The sequence below is a fragment of the Schistocerca nitens genome, chromosome 5 (assembly GCF_023898315.1).
Source record: "Schistocerca nitens isolate TAMUIC-IGC-003100 chromosome 5, iqSchNite1.1, whole genome shotgun sequence".
NCBI classification, from domain to species: domain Eukaryota; kingdom Metazoa; phylum Arthropoda; class Insecta; order Orthoptera; family Acrididae; genus Schistocerca; species Schistocerca nitens.
In genome coordinates this window covers 622172842-622194860 of record NC_064618.1, presented here as the reverse complement: position 1 = coordinate 622194860, position 22019 = coordinate 622172842, and positions in this window count along the sequence as shown.

The following is a 22019-nucleotide window of genomic DNA, read 5'->3' as shown; positions in this document are numbered from 1 at the left end:
AAAAACAGTCGAATATTTCTGGAATTGTCAGTAATATATTCCTCAGGGAAACATAAATCTATGATGAGTAGGAGTTTCTAATGTCTGCCACATGAAGAAAATCGGAACGTTTAGGCGTTTCCTGGAAAAAAATGTTCTGTGGCACTGACTGCGGTTTGCTTCCGGACGCATTCAGTTGTCATGGACAACTGTGAAATAACATTTCTTTCACAAACATCCGCTGAGTTACCATATTCACTACACGTCAGGCCATTAAAATTTCTACACCATGAAGATGACGTGCTACAGACGTGAAATTTAGCCGACAGGAAGAAAATGCTGTGATATGCAAATGATTAGCTTTTCAGGGCATTCACACAACGTTGGCGCCGGTGGCGACACCTACGACGTGCTGACATGAGGAAAGTTGCCAACCGATTTCTCATACACAAACAGCAGTTACTGGCGTTGCCTGGTGAAACGCTGTTGTGATGCCTCGTGTAAGGAGGAGAAATGCATACCATCACGTTTCCGACTTTGATAAAGGTCGGATTGTAGCCTATCGCGATTGCGGTTTATCGTATCGTGACATTGCTGCTCGCGTTGGACGAGATTCAATGACTGTTAGCAGAATATGGAATCGGTGAGTTCAGGAGGGTAATACGAAACGCCGAGCTGGATCCCAACGGCCTCGTATCACTAGCAGTCGAGATCACAGGCATCTTATCCGCATGGCTGTAACGGATCGTGTAGCCACGTCTCGATCCCTGAGTCAACAGATGGGGACGTTTGCAAGACAACAACCATCTGCACGAACAGTTCGACGACGTTTGCAGCTGCATGGACTATCAGCTCGGAGACCATGGCTGCGGTTACCCTTGACGCTGCATCACAGACAGGAGCGCCTGCGATGGTGTACTCAACGACGAACTGGGTGCGCGAATGGTAAAACGTCATATTTTCGGATGAATCCAGGTTATATTTAGAACATCATGATGGTCGCATCCGTGTTTGGCGACATCGCGGTGAACGCACATTGGAAGCGTGTATTCGTCATCACCATACTGGCGTATCACCTGGCCTGATGGTATGGGGTGTCATTGGTTACACGTCTCGGTCACCTTTTGTTGGCATTGACGGCACTTTGAACAGTGGACGTTACATTTCAGATGTGTTACGACCCGTGGCTCTACCCTTCATTCGATCCCAGCGAAACCCTACATTTCAGCAGGATAATGCACGACCTCTTGTTGCCAGTCCTGTACGGGCCTTTCTGGATATAGAAAATGTTCGACTGCTGCCCTGTCCAGCACATTCTCCAGATCTCTCACCATTTGAAAACGTCTGTTCGATGGTGCCCGAGCAATTGGTTCGTCACAATACGCCTGTCACTACTCTTGATGAACTGTGGTATCGTGTTGAAGCTGCATGGGCAGCTGTACCTGTACACGCCATTGAAGCACTGTTTGACTCAATTCCCAGGCGTATCAAGGCCGTTATTACGGCCAGAGGTGGTTGTTCTGGGTACTGATTTCTCAGGATCTATGCACCCAAATTACGTGAAAATGTAATCACATGTCAGTTCTAGTATAATATATTTGTCCAATGAATACCTGTTTATCATCTGCACTTCTTCTTGATGTGGCAATTTTAATGGCCAGTAGTGTACTAGATCGGATATATGGATGATGAACTTTGTTTATGGTTAGGTATGAGTTGTCAGTTAAACACATCCTATAATATTTACACTCCTAGCACTGTTAAATTCAGTTCTTGGTTGAGCTGCGTGGCTTTTCTAAATATTTCTAGGAACGTAATTCAGACTTAACTGAAAGAAACACTCGTTTGACATTTGTAGAGAAAGAATGGCTATTGATACCACAATCCCTGCACCACCCGCAAAGGTTATAAAATTGCAGCTTTCCATTTCATGGTGCACCGCCTATATTTCTTCCAATACCTTCATTTCTTTCTACAAGCGAATTACAGACAGGCTAGCTTATTGCTTTTAGTAATCAATGCATGCATGACCTGACTGACAACATTCTACGAAAAAAATATGTAAAATTACACCGTTTGTGCACTTTGCCAGACAGCATAAGACACAGCAACATGTAGGCCAAACCTCTGATAGACTTGGAAAAATGGTAGTGTCGCTGCTACAGATCGTCATTTCGCAGTAATAACGACGTATTTAAATTGTAATGGAATATGAAATACAAGATAAAAAAGCCTTAACAAATAGTAGTTTATCGAAAGCTATGGCAGACTGGTTAGCGGAAGATGAGAGAAACTGGAGACTTGCCGTGCCTTACAGCAAACTTGCTAGCAGTGCGACAGAAAGTGATGAATATTTGACGGCTTTGGCGGCCCAGGAAAGCTGAGTAAAAAGAACCAGGAAAACCAGTCATCCATGTGCCTCGCCATAGGTCAGTGTATGCACGTTGGCTAAATTTGAGACAACAGCAGCTACGACTGGCGAAAGCAAAGAAGAATTGAGTCACCGAAAATAATAGAGTCACGCATCGTATGTTCCGACTGTGATGAAAATGAAATAGTGAGCAGGACAAGTAACCATATGAACTGATCGTAAATACACAAATGAAGCTCTGTGCTGGATTTCGAAAGTTGTGAGACAACAGTTTAATGTTAGACGATTACATGACACTAGAAAACATTCAAGTATAGATTAAATTATTAGCATTATAATGCTTATAGTCACATTATTTACTTGTTTATTTATTTAATTTATTTCTATGAGTTTTGACTATGTTTTATTCAGCCCACATCATTTTTAATGCATTCATATTATAAAAGTTACTAACATAGTGTGAAATACACTATTTGATAATTTAAAATGTATGTCGCATGTATTCGTGATGCAGTGAATATTTATGTTCAGTTACAGACTGGGTTCCACGGCGAACTTCAGAAAATACTGCAGCAAAGTTCTCAGTGTTCATTTCGTCGTATTATAATGTTTGTAATGCGACTTTGCAATGTAATATGTTGGTTTTATCGGGAAATACGTGACAAATGAAGCGTGGACTGCAAAACTCGCAATTTTACGATCAACAAGATGCAGCTCAACAACGCAGGAACAGGTGATGACACTTTCTCGGCCTCTGCTCCCACCCATCTTCCAACAAGAAGCGACTACTCAAGGTTACATTACACATATTTCGTAAATTGTCAAATGATTAGTTTTACGTTATTCTCGCTGTTTTTAATATAACTTTTGTTTTGTCACACATGAAATGAAAACTTCCAATGATGAGCAAAACGTGGTGTCTTTCGAAGATCTAGGTGTCAAAGCAAGTGTGGTACCTCTCAGTGCAAGCACAAGACAAGTACCTCTCAGCCCAGTCTGCGATCGTCGATTAAGACAATAGCATCCTCTTCCAATAGGCCATCTGTGAGACTGATGTATTAGGCACAACTCTACGTGAAAGTTATTATTAATTGTTCTCTGAATGAGAGACTTGTATTTGGCCTGTACAAAGTGATACGTTAAAGTTCAGAGACAGGTGTAAATATGACATCCCTACGAAAGGTAAAATAATCTTTCTTACTTGCATTACAGTAAATAGAACTAACATTGTGTGTGTTGTATTATCCATTCGGTCTCTTCCAGAGCAAAGTAAAAGTCACACCACTGTACCGACAATTGTATTTACGTCCGGTATTACACGAAATGTACTCAAAATTGCTATCAATGTATTGAGGTAACAAGTAAGTAATGCGACCTTTAGGAGCACAAGACAAATTATTAGCAACAGTCATAGCACTAATATTTAGGCGAAATCGCCATAGTTACTTCTATAAGCAATGTGGCCGTAGTCAGTCCATTGTATTAAATTAACAAATAAATAACATGACTTGCAGCAGTGCAAGGGAAATGAGTCATAACAGTAACACTATCCACATTCAGGCAATACGGCCAAAGCCAATCCAATGCTACATTGGATACGGAGTCTTTAAGACCGGAATGCACGTGAGAGTATAGAAAAGGCCTTTTCCACAGCAGAAGTGAAATAACTAGTAGTAATGATGTGAATGATTGAAATGAAATGATCGTATGACATTTATTGGCGGGGATACCCCTTTCGGGGCTCGGTCACCGTATTACAAGTCTTTTTAGTTGACGCCACTTCGGCGACTTGGGTTTCAATGATGATGAAAATGATGATGGACATAGAACACCCAGTCCTCTGCCGGGAATCGAACCCGGGCCTCCTTGCGTGGTAAGAGGTAACACTACCACTGCGCGACGGATGCGGACATGTCAATGATTACAGTTGGGTGTTAAGAAACATACAATATTTTTCGTCTTGTTATCCGAGCAAGTATCCGTCGAAATGTGGTTAATGTGCTGTACACGTCACAGAAATAACACGTACCCACTCACAACTTCTGTCAGCTGCACTGACGTTCACACTGCCTGTCAAGTGAGTCCGATGTCAATATCGTGTCCAGTGGCTCGTCGGCGTCCAACTTGCAGCCATCTACGCCCTCTGGACATGGGTTGTAGGAGTTTGTCGGCGGCGTAATTAAACCGACGCCTGGTATGGCTCCACGTGGCGGTATGCCAGTCAAACACGTGGAGACGAGATGAGGGGCAGCGTGCATGCGACTGATTAAAGGGCGAGACCCCAAGCCGCTGTTAGCCTGAGAATATAAATGAAATATTTCACGGTCCGTGCGTCCACACAAGACTCGCCAGGGAATGGCCATACTGACGCAATGCCTGCACCGCCTCTCTTCTTCCCTTCCGCGTCCCTCTCCACTGCCTTGTTCCCGCTTATCGTTCAGGTACTCCCCTAGTGGACTCTGTCACCAGTGGGAACAAGACAGCTTGACTTCCGTGAGGGCTATTTGCATGTGGTAAAGACATAAATACAAAATGCCGACAATCTTACCACTAGTGTATCTATGCCGACTCCAGTGCAATTCCCACATAAATACAGTATTGAACCTTGCGATAGCACTGACGTAGCTAGTGCAAGCATGGTTGGCTAAACGCAGGGGCAATGACACCACAATCCAAGACGGCAGTAAGCAACGTCGTAATCATCACCATGTGAAACATCAGACCCTCTTTGAATTACGTCATTCAGCCCCTATCCCTCTCATCATCTTCTATCCCTACCCTTCACGTCTCCAGCCAATAACAAAGTAGTGCGTTAGCAAGTAGTAGAATGGGGCATTAAGGCATAATGTGGCTGTCAGATTACATAAGCACACACACACACACACACACACACACACATTGCGTAATGTTCCACCTCTGTAAATACTGCAGTCTCGTCATTAAATTTCATTCTCAAATGTATTCCCACATTAATTTATATCACTATATTAGATATCAAATCATCCGTGCTATATGATGCACATGGTACCACTGCTGAGAAAGTCAAGTTCATCATCACTGATTGCCGAGAATCTTGGGGACACACTACAGTTCCAAATTTGGTGTTGTCACCAAGCACTCAAACCTGGATGGAGCTATGCCTTTCTCACTTCTGACAGCCTTTCTGTACATTCCACTCCTACCTTCGCCCAGATGCTTACAATCTGCAACATGCAAGCAGACTACTGCCAAATCTGAGAACGCTATCTTGCAGAACTTCCCATTCTGCAGTTGATCCTTTCAGTTTATTATTTTCCATACTTGTAATAAACTTCCAGCAGCATTCGAGGCCTCACAATGCTCTCTCTAGCACATGTTATTTCATTACTGCCTGCTACTTTTGAAGCCAGCAGGAAAACTAATTTCTTCTCCAATTCATTTGAATTAATTCAATGAAACAAAATCAAAATGTGCTGATGATTCGGTGGGTACTATCTTCCAATCGTAAGATTCAAGTTCATTTTGTTCTCTCCCATTCCGATACGTAAGACGTCCCGTCAGCAGTGATTCACCAGCTCTTTTCTCTAATCCAGGCTTAATAATACTGATAGCCTCCAAATGAGAGAGTTTCGTTTATCATAATTGGTAGTTCTGTGAATTTTAACAAAATTTCCGAGGTCTCATGCGGAGTACCTCCATTTAGAAGGGCTAATTGTAAACAGTAGACTATTTTATTACCTCAATTTCCGATATCTTAAATTATGGTTATTAACTCGTCTCCTTCGCCAGTTACTCTTCAGTTACCGATAATCCAAACTTCTGATACAAGATCAAATCTGATGGCGTATACAGTGTAAGATACTTTGTCCACTGGTTCACTAAAACTGATGTTGCTAGTTTACCACAACGTGTCTGCTATAAATTTCTTTCATAACTATTCTTCATTTGCATCACGGTCTTCCCCCTATTCTCACCTTCTTCTTCTGCTTTCAGAAACACTTAGCTTCCATCGTCCCTAACTTCTTCGTCCTGATCTATCTTCTCCTTTCAGAATATCTGTCTCAGTATCTCTAGCGACTAAGATACACTTTTAGATGCTTTTCCACTGCAAACTCAGCTTCAGTTGTCCTTCTTCGCAGCAACGGCAATTTCTTGTGAATACTCGTCCGAGATTTCAACAAATAGCTTTTAAGACTATCTTTCGTCCAAAGGAATTGAGGGCCATGTTGACAAACGTAGGGCTCAATCAACATCTGGACATAATATGAATAAACGTGTAGAAGATAATATCAAATACAAATATAACATGATCGCTGAAAACACACCTCCAGTTTATGAGGTGGCGGTCTGTTTCAGACCTTTTGAAACGTCCCCTTAGAAAAATTAATGAATTGCTGTGCTGATAAACCTCTTACATTATTTGATTTTCAAACATCTGAGCAGAACTGAACGTTCTGAGACATTTCTATCTTTACTTATTCTGATCGTCACTAAACTGACACACAATATTTTTAGCGCAACGCAATCTGACTTTCAATAATCCCTACAAAAGAATGGCCCTGACTAACAATAACCTATACCTTTCATGAATCACTTACCTGACAAAAATCTTCATTACTCGAACTACAGCAATACAGCGAGCGCCAATACTGCCAGCTAAATAAAATATTCTAACTACTTAAGTCACTAACTACTGATAGGCATAGTTAGCAAATGAAAGATTTTGATAGAGAACAAACAATGTATTTACCTTAATAGTGTTCAAAAGTCATTATATATATATCAGTTCATGACATCCAGTCTTACAAATTTACTCTCTCTGATGGACATACGTCCAGATCATCCGCACTCAAAACTCCGCCATCTCACTCCCCACATCCACCACTGCTGGCGGCTCACCTCCAACTGCGCAACGCTATGCGCTGTTCACATCCAACTGCCCACCACTACAATGGCGAATTCCAACAATGCCAACCATCCACAGACTGCACACTGCACAGCCAGTGATATTCATACAGAGCGCTACATGACGTTACCAACATAAAAACCTAACAGCCTACTTACACTTTGTCCTTATGTATTGTCCTGTTTTTTATATTTAATTTGCGTACGAGATTCTCTTCCTTCATTTACTTCCCTATTCGGTTAATCCTTGCCTACTTTTCACCTTTATTGCACGCTGACTCTATGAGTGGTTAGGGCGTATCTTGTTGTAATGTAACTCACAATCACTGTACATTTTATATTTCATTCGTAAAGTAGTTTTTCCCTTAAATGCAGCTGGTCCTGACCAGGGGAACTCCTTTTCGCTGTGGCGAAAACAGGTAAAACTTTCTCATCCTCTTGAAGAGCTGACAGTAACTTAGAATGCAGGTGTCATGCTAGCGGACCGCACCGGCAGTCGGGCTAGTCTTTCAACGATTATCACCCTAGTACAGTTCCCTCGGGCAACGAGTAGTGGAGACAGGGAAACCACTGGTGGAAGAGGTAAGAGCTCTGAGTGTTTGTAAACTTTGATGGAGTCCTCAGCTGTCCACTTGCCGTTATGCTCCTGTGTGTGGGTTCCAGACACCCTTTCGTCAAGCAAAATATATAAGCACTCATGCGTTTAAAAATTTCCAAACTTTGCCCTTCCCGTGGGAACACTCTGCGAAGTTCAACCTAATTGTTGGAATTTCCGACAAACAAGTCTGGACATATGAATGGGACGACACTCTTTTCTCATTTCCATATAAAAATGTCTATTGGCTGGTACATCTTGATGGTGGAAGCTAACGAACGGGCCTCCAGATCCGTCATTGAAGGAGCACTTAAGCAGTTTTTAGGTTTGGCTAGCCGCGCGGAGTGACCGCACGGGTTAAGGCGGCCCCTTCCGCAGCAGGTTCGAGTCCTCCCTCGGGCATGGGTGTATGTGTTGTTCTTAGCATAATTTAGTTTAAGTTAGTTTAAAACTCTAGGGACCGATGACCTAAGAAGTTTCGTCTCTTAGAAATTCACACACATTTTTGGCTTGGCTAGCAAGATTGAGCTGAGTGCCTTTTTGAGGTATGAAATACGACTATCTGAATTTAGTGAGGCATTCTACTCCGTGGTTCTACTTATCATTCTACTTTGGACTCCACGCTCCTTCGTGTTCCTTTTTTTTTACTTCAGCCTTCTTCCAAGCTTTTGAAGTACCACTTTGAAACTACTTGCACCTGCAACCAGTAATCAGAAAGAGATCCGCCATTCGCAGTCACATCATGTCGGTTCGTACCTACAACAGTTAGCAGGAACAGCAGGTCGGCGTACCGTAGATTGCCCGCACCCACTTCGACGAAAGTCAGGCACGTTAATGCTGCTTTTGTAGTGAGCTCACGTGACTTCGGAATTACCATATTGTGAGGGGAGTTCAGTTCATTCCAGGTTTCAGTTTTTGTCTTCATAACTTGATCTATGTGCTTCACACACTAGCAAGCATGTTTTTCTGTAGTCTAATTCTTGCTTCAGAGGGGTCTTTTCCGCAACCAGTCACGTTTTTTTCTGAGTTGAGTTACTTCATGGGACCTCACCCGTCTGGTGAAGATGCTTTCTGTTTCGTTGTGTATTTATTGTTCTGTCATGTGTTTTGTTCGGAAACATATTTCTTTTTAACTATAATTGCATTGGTTTGTAATCACGTTTGAAAACCTGTGTCCTCTACGTGTCTTGGTATCATCTAGACCTTAATTGTCTATCACCAAGCTGGTGCCGACCCCAGTAATATTCTATTTCTTTTCATTGTTCTAGTCTAATTATTTAAATTCATTCTCAAATTGTTTTATAACCTCGATGTTTATGTGCCCTGGGCATTTTAGCAAACTATTTTAAAACAATATTATTTTACCAGATTAGACTCTATCGTTCATCAATCATTAAAATTAATTATCCAGTTGAAATGCCCAGGTCTTCCAACGGTTAGCAATAGGCGAGGCCCCTGGTGAGCTCAGTAACTTATCAAATAACATTTCTGATGAGTGCAGCAGTTAATTTTTCAAGTTGTTGGCGTCATGCGGGCTATTGTCGTAGAAAAGTATGCCTTCATACGATCTAGCTAATCAGAAGCAATATCGTCGAGAACAACAATCGAATGCGCTGGTGCTTCATCAGACAATATTACATCCTTCTTGCTCGAAAATGGAATAACTAAAAATTATAAAAATTGCAATAATTGCATGGACTCGAAACTCTCAAAGAGAAGTGCATATTGAAAATATCAGAAAAGGCAGATAAGATTGGTTGTGTGGCGAGTATGAAAACTCCACAAAGGAGTGTTTATATCGGAAACTTGCAATGCAATACAAGACTCGCATAGCAAGTACCATTAAGTTTCGGGTGTGCAGACGCAAGAAATCTCCTTCTTCTTCTAATATTTCGGCTGTATAACGTTCAGCCATCTTCAGAGTGAGCCGCAAGACTGCCGCTCCAGTGCTCGCTTCGTCCCTTTATACTGTTGTACCACGCGACTGCGCATGCGGCTACAGATGCAAATGCGCCAGAGACGTTGGTCGGCGGCAGAGACATGCATAATGCGCGAGTTGTATCTATGACTCCGCAGTTGATTTTTGTTGGCATATCGATATATCATTGTGAGCTGCACTGTGATGACGTCTTTGCGAGTTTATTACAGCAAGTACTGGATTCCAAGATTTATCAAGATTGAAACCACTGTTTCTATTAATTAAGTTCGTCGTCAAGCGAATTTCAGTTGCCTCCTTTACTATAGAGTCCCAAAAGGATGATGCAGTTGCCAAAATTTCGACGTTGTCATACAACATACTGTGATCATTATCAATACAGTGCTCTGCCACGGCCGACTTGTTAGGTTGTAAAAGTAGTGTGTACCTCTGGTGTTCTGTACATCTTTCTTGGACAGTACGAGTTGTTTGTCCGATGTAAGAAAGGCCACATTCACATGGAATTTTGTAAACTCCAGATTTTCGGAGCAGCAAATCATCTTTGACGGAGCCCACGAGTGCAGCTGTCTTAGGTGGAGGACGAAAAATCACTTTTACTTTGTGTCTGCCGAGAATGCGTCCTATTTTTGATGAGAGGCTACCCACATATGGCAGGAAGGCCATCGATTTAAAGGTTTCTTCATCTTCTTCTGCTTTCTTTGTGGCCTCTTTCGGTTTCATTTTCAGTGTCCTCTGTATTTGTTGTGGAGAGTACCCATTGTCTTCAAACACTCTTTGTAAGTGGGAAAGTTCATCTTGCAGACTGCTTTCGTCAGTAATAATATGCGCTCTGTGAGTCAAAGTTCGGAGAACAATCACTGTCTGGGCAGGATGGTGGCAGCTATTTGCACGTAAATACAGATCGGTGTGCGTTGGATTCCTATACACTTCATGTCCCAAAGTACCATACTCTCCGTGCCGAACCAAAACATCCAAGAATGGAAGGCATCCCTCCTTTTCAATTTCAATTGTGAACTTTATTTGATCGTGGGGGGAGTTCAGATGTCTTAAGAAGTCTTGCAATTGGTCTTCACCATGGGGCCAAAGTACAAAGGTGTCATCAACATACCTCCAGAATACCGTGGGTCTCAAGTCAGCAGATTCAAGCGCCTTCTCCTCGAAGTCCTCCATAAATAAATTGGCCACCAGAGGGGATAAGGGATGTTTTGGTTCGGCGCAGAGAGGATGGCACTTTGGGACATGAAGTGCAGCTCACAATGATATATCGATATGCCAACAAAGATCAACTGCGGAGTCATAGATACAACTAGCGCATTATGCACGTCTGTGCCGCCGACCAACGTCTCTGGCGCATTTGCATCTGTGGCCGCAAGCGAGCACTGGAGCGGCAGTCTTGCGGCTCACTCTGAAGATGGCTGAACGTTATACAGCCGAAATATTAGAAGAAGAAGGAGATTTCTTGTGGCTGCACCCTCGAAACTTAATGGAACAGTCTTTTCGCCGCCAAAACATGAAGATTCACACTTAGGGAAGTATTTAACTAAAGCAAAGTAATGTGGGGAAGACGTATCTCAAGTAGTTATTCTGCGCACGCTGAAAAAAGTCTCTGTCAGCTGTCTGGATATATTTTTGGCTGTTCTTGATAGTGTCGATATGATGGAGGAGCACTGCAGAACAGCAGGTGAACAAAATTTATCATTGGTGCGAAATGATCGTGGGGAAACTATAATAGTTCGAACCATAATGTAAAAGGTCATAGCTACATGATGCAACAATGGTGACGGAAACAGATGTGAATCCAATGGACACCATTAGAATAACAGTGGGCACTGGTGCAATTTCCAGCAGGTTAACAGTGTTTTCTATTTTAAAGCGGACACATCGAAGGTGGCTTTTTTCAAGCGAAGACTGCAATGTTCAAGATTTCAAGGAAGTTTGATCATCAGTACAACATAAAGGTGATAATTAAGTGTTTAGTACATTCCTGTTTGGATTAATGTTCGGGTGATAAGAGTAAAATGAACATATGAGACTTTTTCCTGAACGTAATTGTGCAGTAAATCTCTAGAAGCATATGAGTGGCTCTGCTGACACTAAGAAATTAGGCAACATACAAAAGGAAGTATTTAACAGGAATGCATCACATAAATGTGACTATTAATTTGGTGAGGTAATTCTTTTCCGAAATCACAAAAAGCCATCACTCATGGTGAAATGCGTAAGGATGTTCACAACAGTACCGTATAGAAATACACGCATAGCGCATTCTGGATCAAATTTATTGTGCTACAGTACTTATTAAAGGACTGTACGTTTATCAATTTCGATTTGTTCTTACAGCTTAAGAGAGAGAGAGAGAGAGAGAGAGAGAGAGAGAGAGAGAGAGAGAGAGAGATGATGGTTAAAAGTATACTTGTATCGGTACGTATGTCTTTCAAGTTTGCTGATTATATATTATGCATATACGTGCTACGGATTTCAGACATTCATCACTTGAAATGTATTTCCATTATATGAGAGAATTATGAATATGGCTGCAGTTACATCTTGTAGTGTTGTATGATGGATTTACTGTATACTATTTGATTGAAAAAATACGATCACCCCTAGGTAATGCGGAATTTCCCACCAGATGCCATGAGGGGCAGGATCTGCCTATATAAAAAGAGGCGAGGAGTACTCTGTCGCCTGCAAGGAAGCAGTATTAGACGATTGACTCAGTTACTTCGTTGACTTGTCATTGGATATCGGCTTAATAACAAATTAATCATGGACATTTAGACCCTTTGAAGCCATCGAAGTCGATTGCTTCTGATGCAATATGAAGAGGAACAACCACAGCTCACCCAAGATCAAATGGACCTCGTTTAACGACGTGGAATATTGCGCAATGTGGTTGTTAAAGGCGATAGAAATCAGCATAAGGAATTACTGGCGAGCTCAATGTATAATCAGTAGTACAGTCAGCACAAGGACTGCGCTTAGAGAATTAGGTATAGCTGGCTACAATGGTCGAGGAACTCCTCAGAGGCCACACATGTCTGTAGGCAATACTAAGCAAAGCTTGAGGTGGTGTAAAGAGAGATGCTCCTGGACGGTGGATGACTAGAAACGTTTGGCATGATGAATAACACTATGCCCAGAGGAAATCCGATGGGAATGTCTGATATTGGCGAGTGCTTGAAGAACGCTGCCTGTCATTGTCTGTAGTATTTGCTGTAGTATTGCCAGTGAAGTATGGAGCAGGTGGTATCACAGAATGGGGATAATTTTCCTGGTTGCCCTTATTGCACTTAACAAGACGCTAAATGTTGACACATAACACATTTTACAGAATTTTGTACTGCGTACAGTAGAGGTACATTAGGGGATCGTCGACTGTATCAGCATGACCATGCATCCTGTCATAAGGCAGATTCTGTGAGACTATGGTCTGTGGACAATAACATTCCTGAAATGGACAGGCCTGCCCAACGTCCCGACCTCAACCTAAAGAACACCTGTGGCATGACAGTGTTGACTTGGACCCAGACCCCAGCATCCGACGTCATTACCTTCTCTTGTTTTGGCTCTTGAGGAAGAATGGGCTGCCTTTCCTCCTCAGATATTCGGACACAGCACTGAAAGGGTCCCCAGAAAAGCTCAAGCCGTCATGATGGGGAATGGTGGACATTATATAAATAACCACCAACTGGCTCCCCTATAATTTGGTACTGTACAGATGATGAGTTTGATTGAGTTTTGTAATTGATGTCTTTAGGTAGAATAGACATTATGCACACTAACGTACAAAAAATTTCAGATCTTTGTTTGTGTGTGTTATTACTGTCTACTGTCTATCTACTTTTTTTCTTTTTTGTCATCAGTCTTCTAAATGGTTTGATGAAACCTGCCACGAATTCCTCTCCTGTGCCAACCTCTTCATCTCAGAGTAGCACTTGCAACCTAAGTCCTTATATATTTGCTGGATGTATTCCAATGTCTGTCTTCCTCCACAGTTTTAGCCGTGTACAGCTCCCTCTAGTACCATGGAAGTAATTCCCTCATGTCTTAACAGATGTCGTATCATCCTGACCCTTCTCCTTATTACTGTTTTCAACATATTAATTTCCTCTCCGATTCTGTGCAGAACCTCCTCGTTGCTTACTTTATCAGTCCACCTAAGTTTCAACATTCGTCTGTAGCACCACATCGCAAATGCTCCTTTTCTCATCAGTTACGGTTTTCCCACAGTCCATGTTTCACTACCATACAATGCTGAAATCCAGACGTACATTCTCAGAAACTTCTTCCTCAGATTAAGGTCAATATTTGGTATTAGTAGATTTCTCTTGGCCAGGAATGACCTTTTTGCCATTGCTAGTCTGCTTTTGATGTCCTCCTTACTCCATCCGTCACTAGTTATTTTACTGCCCAGGTATCAGAATTTCTTAACTTCATCTACCTCGTGACCATCAATTTTGATGTTAAGTTTCTTGCTGTCCTCATTTACACTGCTTCTCATTACCTTGGTCTTTCTTCGATATATTCTCAATCCATACTCCGTACTAATTGGACTGTTCATTCCGTTCAGCAGATGATGTAATTCTTCTTCCCTTTCACTCAGGATAGCAATGCCATCAGCGAATCGTATCATTGATATCGTTTCACTTTAAATTTTAATTCCACTCCTTAACCTTTCTTTTATTTTCATCATTGCTTCCTCGATGTACATATTCAACAGTAGGTGTGAAAAATCTACATTATTGCCTTACACCTTTTATAATACGAGCATTTCGTTCTTAATCATCCACTCTTATTATTCCATCTTGGCTGTTGTACATATTGTATATGACCCGTCTCTCCCTATAGTTAACCGCTGTGTTTCCCAGAATTTCGAACATCTTGCACCATTTTACATTGTCGAACGCTTTTTCCAGGTCGCCAAATCCTATGAACGTATCTTGATTTTTCTTTAGTCTTGCTTCCATTATTAACCGCCACGTGCGAATTGCCTCTCTCGTGCCTTTCCTTTCCTAAAGCCAAACTGATCTTCATCCATCGCATCCTCAATTTTCATTTCCATTCTTCTGTTTATTATTCTTATAATCTACTTGGATACATGAGCTGTTAAGCTGATTGTGTGGTAACTTTCGCACTTGTCACATCTTTCCCCCTTCGGAAGTGTGTCGACGATGCTTTTCCGAAAGTCAGATGGTATGTCGCCAGACTCATATATTCTACACACCAACGTGATTAGCCGTTTTGTTGCCACTTTCCCCAATGCTTTTAGAAATTATGATGGTATGTTATCTATCCCTTCTGCCTTATTTGATCTTATGTCCTCCAAAGCTCTTTTAAATTCTGATTCTAATAATGGATCCCCTATCTCTTCTAAATCAACTCTTGTTTCTTCTTCTATCACATCAGACAAATCTTCCCTCTCATAGAGGCTTTTAGTGTATTCTTTCCAACTATCCGCTCCCTCCTCTGTATTTAAACGTGGAATTCACGTTGCACTGTTAATGTTATCACACTTGTATTTAATGTCACCGAAGGTCGTTTTGACTTTCCTGTATGCCGAGTCTGTCCTTCCTACAGTCATTTCTTTTTCGAATTCTTCGCATTCTTCCTACAACCATTTCGTCTAGCTTCCCTGCACTTCCTATTTCTTTCATTCCTCAGTGACTTGTATTTCTCTACTCCATTCCCTTAACATTTTTGTACTTCCTCCTTTCGCCGATCAATTAAAATATTTCTTCTGTTACCCATGGTTTCTTTGTAGTTACTTTCATTGTACCTATGTTTTCCTTCCCAACTTCCGTGATGGCCCTTTTTAGAGATGCCCATTCCTCTTCAACTGTACTGTCTACTGAGCTATTCCTTACTTCTGTATCTATAGCCTTAGAGAACTTCAACAGTATCTTGTCATTCCTTAGTGCTTCCGTACCGCACTTTGCGTATTAAGTCTTCCTGACTAATGTCTTAACCGTCAGCCTACTCTTCACCACTACTATATTGTTACCTGAGTCTATGTCTGCTCCTGGTTACACCTTACAATCTAGTATCTGATTTCGGAACCTCTGTCTGACCATGATGTAATCTAACTGAAATCTTCCCGTATCACGCGGACTTTTCCAAGTATACCTCCTCCTCCTCTTGTGAGTCATGAACAGAGTATTCGCTATTACTAGCTGAAACTTGTTACAGAACTTAATTAGTCTTTCTCTTCTCTCATTCCTTGTCCCGAGCCGATATTCTCCTGTAACCTTTTCTTCTACACCTTCCCCTAAAACTGCATTCCAGTCTCCCATGACTATTACATTTTCTTATCCCTTTACATAGTTTATTACCCTTTCAATACCCTCATACACTTTCTCTATCTCTTCGTCTTCACCTTGCGACGTCGGCATGTATACCTGAACTATCGTTGTCGGTGTTGCTTTGTTGTCGATTCTGATAGGAACAAATGGCTCTAAGCATTATGGGATTGAACATCTGAGGTCATCAGTCCCCTAGACTTATATCTACTTAAAACTAACGGCATCACACACATCTATGTCCGAGGCAGGATTTGAACCTGCGACCGTAGCAGCAGCGTGGTTCCGGACTGAAGAATCTAGAACCAATCGGCCACAGCGGCCGGATGATAGGAACAACCCTATAACTGAACTGTTCACAGTAACACACTTCTGCCCTACCTGCCTATTCATAATGAACATATTCCCGTTATAACTTTTTCTGCTGCTGTTGATATTGCCCTATAATCATCTGACCTGAAATCATTCACTTATTTCCACTTGCACTTCACTGACCCCTTCTATATGTAGATTGAGAATTTGCATTTCCCTTTCCAGATTTTTTAGCTTCCCTACCACGTTCAAGCTCCTGACATTCCACGCTTCACTTCCTAGAACGTTATCCTTTCGTTGATTATATAATCTTGTTCTCATGGTAACCTCCCTCTTGGCAGTCCCCTCCCGGAGATCCAAATAGGGACTATTCCGGAATCTTTTGCCACTAGAGAGATTATCATGACACTGTTTCAATTACAGGCCAGACATCCTGTGGATACACGTTACACATCATTAATGCAGTGGTTTCCATTGCCTTCTGCATCCTCATCCCGTTGATCATTCCTAATTCTTTCGCCTTCAGGGGCAATTTCTTACTCCTGGGACAAGAGAGTGCCCTGAACCTCTATTCCCTCCTCCGCCCTCTTTGCCAAGGCCGATGGCAGAATGAGGGTGACTTCTTATGCCGGAAGTCTTCACCCGCCAATACTGATTATTAATCAAAATTTAAGCAGCGGCATGATTCGAACCTGGGAGTGAAGACGTTTTGATTATGAATCAAAGTCGCTACTTTTTTTTTATTCGATATAGTTCATTGCGTTTGGTCTAGGCAGACGTCACAAGACATCCGTTAAGTTGATCGTTGATTTCTTGACTCAGTTTTTTTTATTACAGAGTGTAAGATGGCAAGAACTATGCCCCTTACATGAAGTCATAAAAGATCACCTAACTCACGTTGAGCGAACAGTAGGGCTGAACAAAATGAATGACAAGGCACAATGCATCTTGTAGAGGGTATAGTATGGACGTATTGGAATAATTAATGTCAGGTAATGGTTTTAAAGTAATTCACACGACATGAAAACTTTGTGGAAACCAATAATTGTCTCAGTAATCGGCAGAGATTAAAGTAAAATTAGACTAAATAATGACCACGTCTTTAACAGTAAATCCAGTCATTGAAGGCAGGTAATCTAGGAATGAGTGGGATTGTGCATCAGAGAGGAGGCAGTGGTAATCAATTGCCCGTAACTACTCACTCGAACGGATTAAAAATACCAGTTATGGAGATATTAATTTTGTACCACAGGTGGTAACACCATAGGAGTCATCACCTGTACTACAAAATTGATTTGAGGAGAGGGGCTATGTAAGATGGCAAGAACTATGCCCCTTACATGAAGTCATAAAAGATCACCTAACTCACGTTGAGCGAACAGTAGGGCTGAACAAAATGACTGACAAGGCACAATGCATCTTGTAGAGGGTATAGTTTGGACGTAATGGAATAATTAATGTCGGGTGATGGTTTTAAAGTAATTCACACGACATGAAAACTATGTGGAAACGAGTCAATTTACTGGACGCTAGTTTATCCCAGGGAAGTATTTAGAGTTGACCGTGGCCGGATGGGGAACGGTGAAGGGAAGCGACAATAGGCAGCTTAGGGTGGCTCAAGCGCTGAGAAAGCGGTAACGCGGCGCTGCCTCCAGCCACCTGAAGATGAGTGACAGCGTGGGTGGTTGACCCCGACCCCATGCTGGTGTACCGGGAAGCAGACGGAGAACTTGTACGCCTGTTGATAAATGTTCGTTGTCCTGTTTTCAGGGAAACATGCGAGAAAGCCGAGCAAAGCTACGGTGGAGCGGTCAACAGCGGTCAAAATATGTGTGTTCGTGACTATAGCAACTTCACGCTGAATTCACGGTCCGCAGAGTCTGAAGTAAATCAGGAGAAGAGCGACAGAATGAAATATGCCGGCCTCTGATGGGAACGTAGGACAGAGGAATATGAAGTACTCTCCTGGGAGTCAGAATTCCGGAAAAATTGGTGTTTGTGCAGACGCTAATCTTGATGGGTGGCCTGGGAGCAGCTAAATAGAAGAAGTTGGAAATTTTGTGGGAATTTGTTCACTTCCCAGAACCGGCACTGGGAAGCGACGCATAATTAACGCGACTTGCACTGCAATTGGCGTAAGTGATTTTGCTGGAGGGGAAACCGAGGCGAAGAGTGGACTGGGAGAAGTCTACGTAGAAGTCTTCCGTTCCCAGCTTGCCTAGAGTGCGGACGTGGCGTTCTTGACTCAGCTTGCTTGAGAAAGAGTGAGCATCTCTGCAGTTTAGGCCTTAGCAAAGGGAACGATTGCTTGGAGATAGGAAGTTTTGCTTCAGCTATGTATTGAGCAAGATAGCTAGGAGTGAATAGACGAGCGCAGCCTTGCAGCACCACGAGGTCGGCCGACGTCCATACGACGCCGCTCCGTCACGCTGTATTTGGTGATATTCCGCCAGCTCCGTCCACTGATTAATTTGTTGGATCACGTCGGCAAAGTTTCCACGAGGGTTTCATGGGCCATGTATTGTAGAATTCTTCTCGCACTTCGCATTACGCCTGGGTCAGTCGATAGGAATTACTTTTGAGTTATCGCGCTTTACTCCACGCAAACGCAATTTATTGCCACTGCGTGATAGGGGAGTCTGGTAATGTGATGATTGAAGGTCGAGAGTTAAAATAAATTTGTGCTAATCGACTGCGTTTTCAATCAAGTAGTTGAAATCCCAAGTCACTTTCTTAATTAATTTTAGGTTCAACATTTGCATCTGGGATTCAACAGCTGAATATAACATCGATGTGCACCCCTTTTTAATTAAAAGTGATCAATTCTGAATAAATTAATGTCAACACTACCACCGCAGTTCAATTAGGAGTCACAGGGCCATATTCCTTTTTTCGTTATCCGATATTACGGCAGTTTTGCACTCTCTGTTGATCTGTTAGTCAATTAGTTGGGGAGAACACACGCTAAAACCACATAAGTGACGGGTGGAGTGTTACAAGAGAGCACTCAGCCCTCTGACCGAACTCGCTGAGCTACAGTGTCGGCATCCTTAGACCACGGGTGGACCCTATCTTAGGGTTGACTAATAGGTTGGGATTTTATTACTTTTTCAGATAGGCTTGAAGTGCCAGAACAATATAAGAACTTCACTGGTATATTTAAGAGTTATTAGTTATGTAACCTCAGTAATAAGACCAATCTAAACTGGATTGAGATAATAATATGCTATAGGAGACGCACTGAAGTCATAAAGCTATTACTGGTAGTTAAAGAATGTGTACTGTATGTGTAGCATCTGTTTGTGGACATGAAACTTAATTTCACGAGAGAATTTAGTGGCGGGCTTTGTAGTGTACGTGCGATCACTGAGGAGGTGGTACACGTGTTTTGTCAGGAGGTGTTGATCGATTATTACTGCAGAACTGTTAGTTGCAGCTTAGCTGTAAGCAAGCACAGAACATTTTTGATAACAGTGGAATTCAAAGTATTTACCTAACTGAATAGCACTGGAGCGGCATTAATGGAATGAGACTGCAACAAGATAATTTGCTAACTGAGGATGTTCTTTCAGTGAGGCGACAAATTTACACATATGTAATAGTAATGTTGTCAGCTAGGTAGCGACACGTATTGTGCATAACAATCAACGGCGAAGTGGTGGGTAGCTGACAGGTGAGCTGCAGTAACACTGTTGTGGACCGAGTCCCAGTGTGTATCAATGTCTAAGGATGTCTCATACGATACGCTTTTGTCACGTCAGATGAAGAAGTTTAGGCTTTGGTACCAACACAAAATAATTTCCAACAAAATGACGGTGTACGTATTGAGGCGAGCGACTTCGCTCGAGCATCGAAAAATAAAGTGAGGCGGTAGCGCAGTGGATAACGTCAGGAGGTCGCTTCGTAGCATATCGTGTTCAAATAAATTCTATGTTGTTGCTTTTCTCTTCTTTTGTTCTCGCGAAAATATGTATCCTCAATATTCATGTTACATCGTCAAATACAATGGAATGATTGACAAAAGAAACAGGAATTTCAATATTATTAAGAACATATTTTATCATCAAAAATCTTTGAAATAATCTAAGAAGTACAGGTCACAAGTGTCACTGCACACGCCTGTGGAGTGGAGAAGTTAGCCCAGCGACAGCAACATCATTCACAACGTTTATTTTTTTTTTTTAATATTCATACACCTGTGTATATTTTTTCCATATTCGTGACTGCAAAAGGATCGACTCTAAGATGGGGTTGCAAGTGAATCAAACTCAGATCATTTGCTGAGGTCAATGTAAACGTATGATATGATTTCGGGAAGTCTCTGCCCATTTGCTAGCAAGGTGAAGATACTGCAGTCTTATCGCTCAGCATCAAGACACAATCCGAAACAAACAAGAAAAGTAAAAGTAAAAAGTTTATAAGTACGTTTACACACCGTATCTGATATGTGAATATGGTGACACCATGTTATATATAATTGTGCTTCCTTTGTTACAAATCTAATAAAACGTTTTTCTTTTCCTTTGACTCTAGGTGTTCCAGTAAATTAGACATTATGTGCACATTTCCTGTAACCAGTTGCAAGTGTAAGTTTGATTTTCTTATTTTTTTAATAAACTTTCTTCCTGATCACATATTGGAAAAGGAACAAAACGTTTGCCATTGCATAGAAACATTTTATGAGCCGAAGTACGTTATTTTTCCAATTATAATACAATGCAAACAGTCTCACCGTTTCATATCGATTACAAGTAATAGAATTACAGGGAGCTGCGATACCATACATACTCAATCCGGTTGTTTACGCGATTGTCGGCAGCCATTGCGTTGGTTTCCTCTTGTAATCGACCAGCGGCTCTACTGAGCGCCTACATTTCTGCTACCGTATCAACTACATGGTCATTCAGGACAGAGAAAACGACGGTTGATAACGACAGGAAAATTTGCACTAGCCTGCAGTATCTCTTAGGCTATTTAACTTGTTTCAACGTATGCCTGTAAATTCAGTAACTAGTGTAACATCATCAGAATTGTCACGTCTGCTTTGCAACTTAACTGGGAAGTAGGTAACAATATTCATTGCTACCTAACCACAAGAAAACCAGTACACGATCTAGATTTCATATGGCTCATCAGATCAAGGAGATTCACTCATGTACAGTTGTTTAAGTTCTTATTGAAGCACAGATTATTCATGAAGCACCTTAATTAGTAACCACAAACATTGATATAATAAAACGATTCAATATCTGGGTTCTGATTATTAAAAGAACACGTTACTAAAAGAACCATTAGGATAATAATGTGGGGTGCAACTGATGTAGCATTTTCTGATCATTTGTTCATTCAAATACACACAAATTTATTTGAATGGCAGCTTCACATAGTTTCTTGCAGAACACAATATTGATTCTAGATAGTGTTATACAGTTAGTTACGCAGTACTAGCAGAGCATTACGGGCGGTATGGCTTGCAGACTAAATGCTAGGAACTGATTGGTAATACCAATAAAACTGCAGTGTAATCTCAAAGTTCAACAACTGCATACAGTGACAAATTCACAACGGCAGATATATTCGCTTACTTTTAGCCCACTTGTGAGTCTAAGGCCACTAGCACTCAGACTTACAAATATTTCTAAG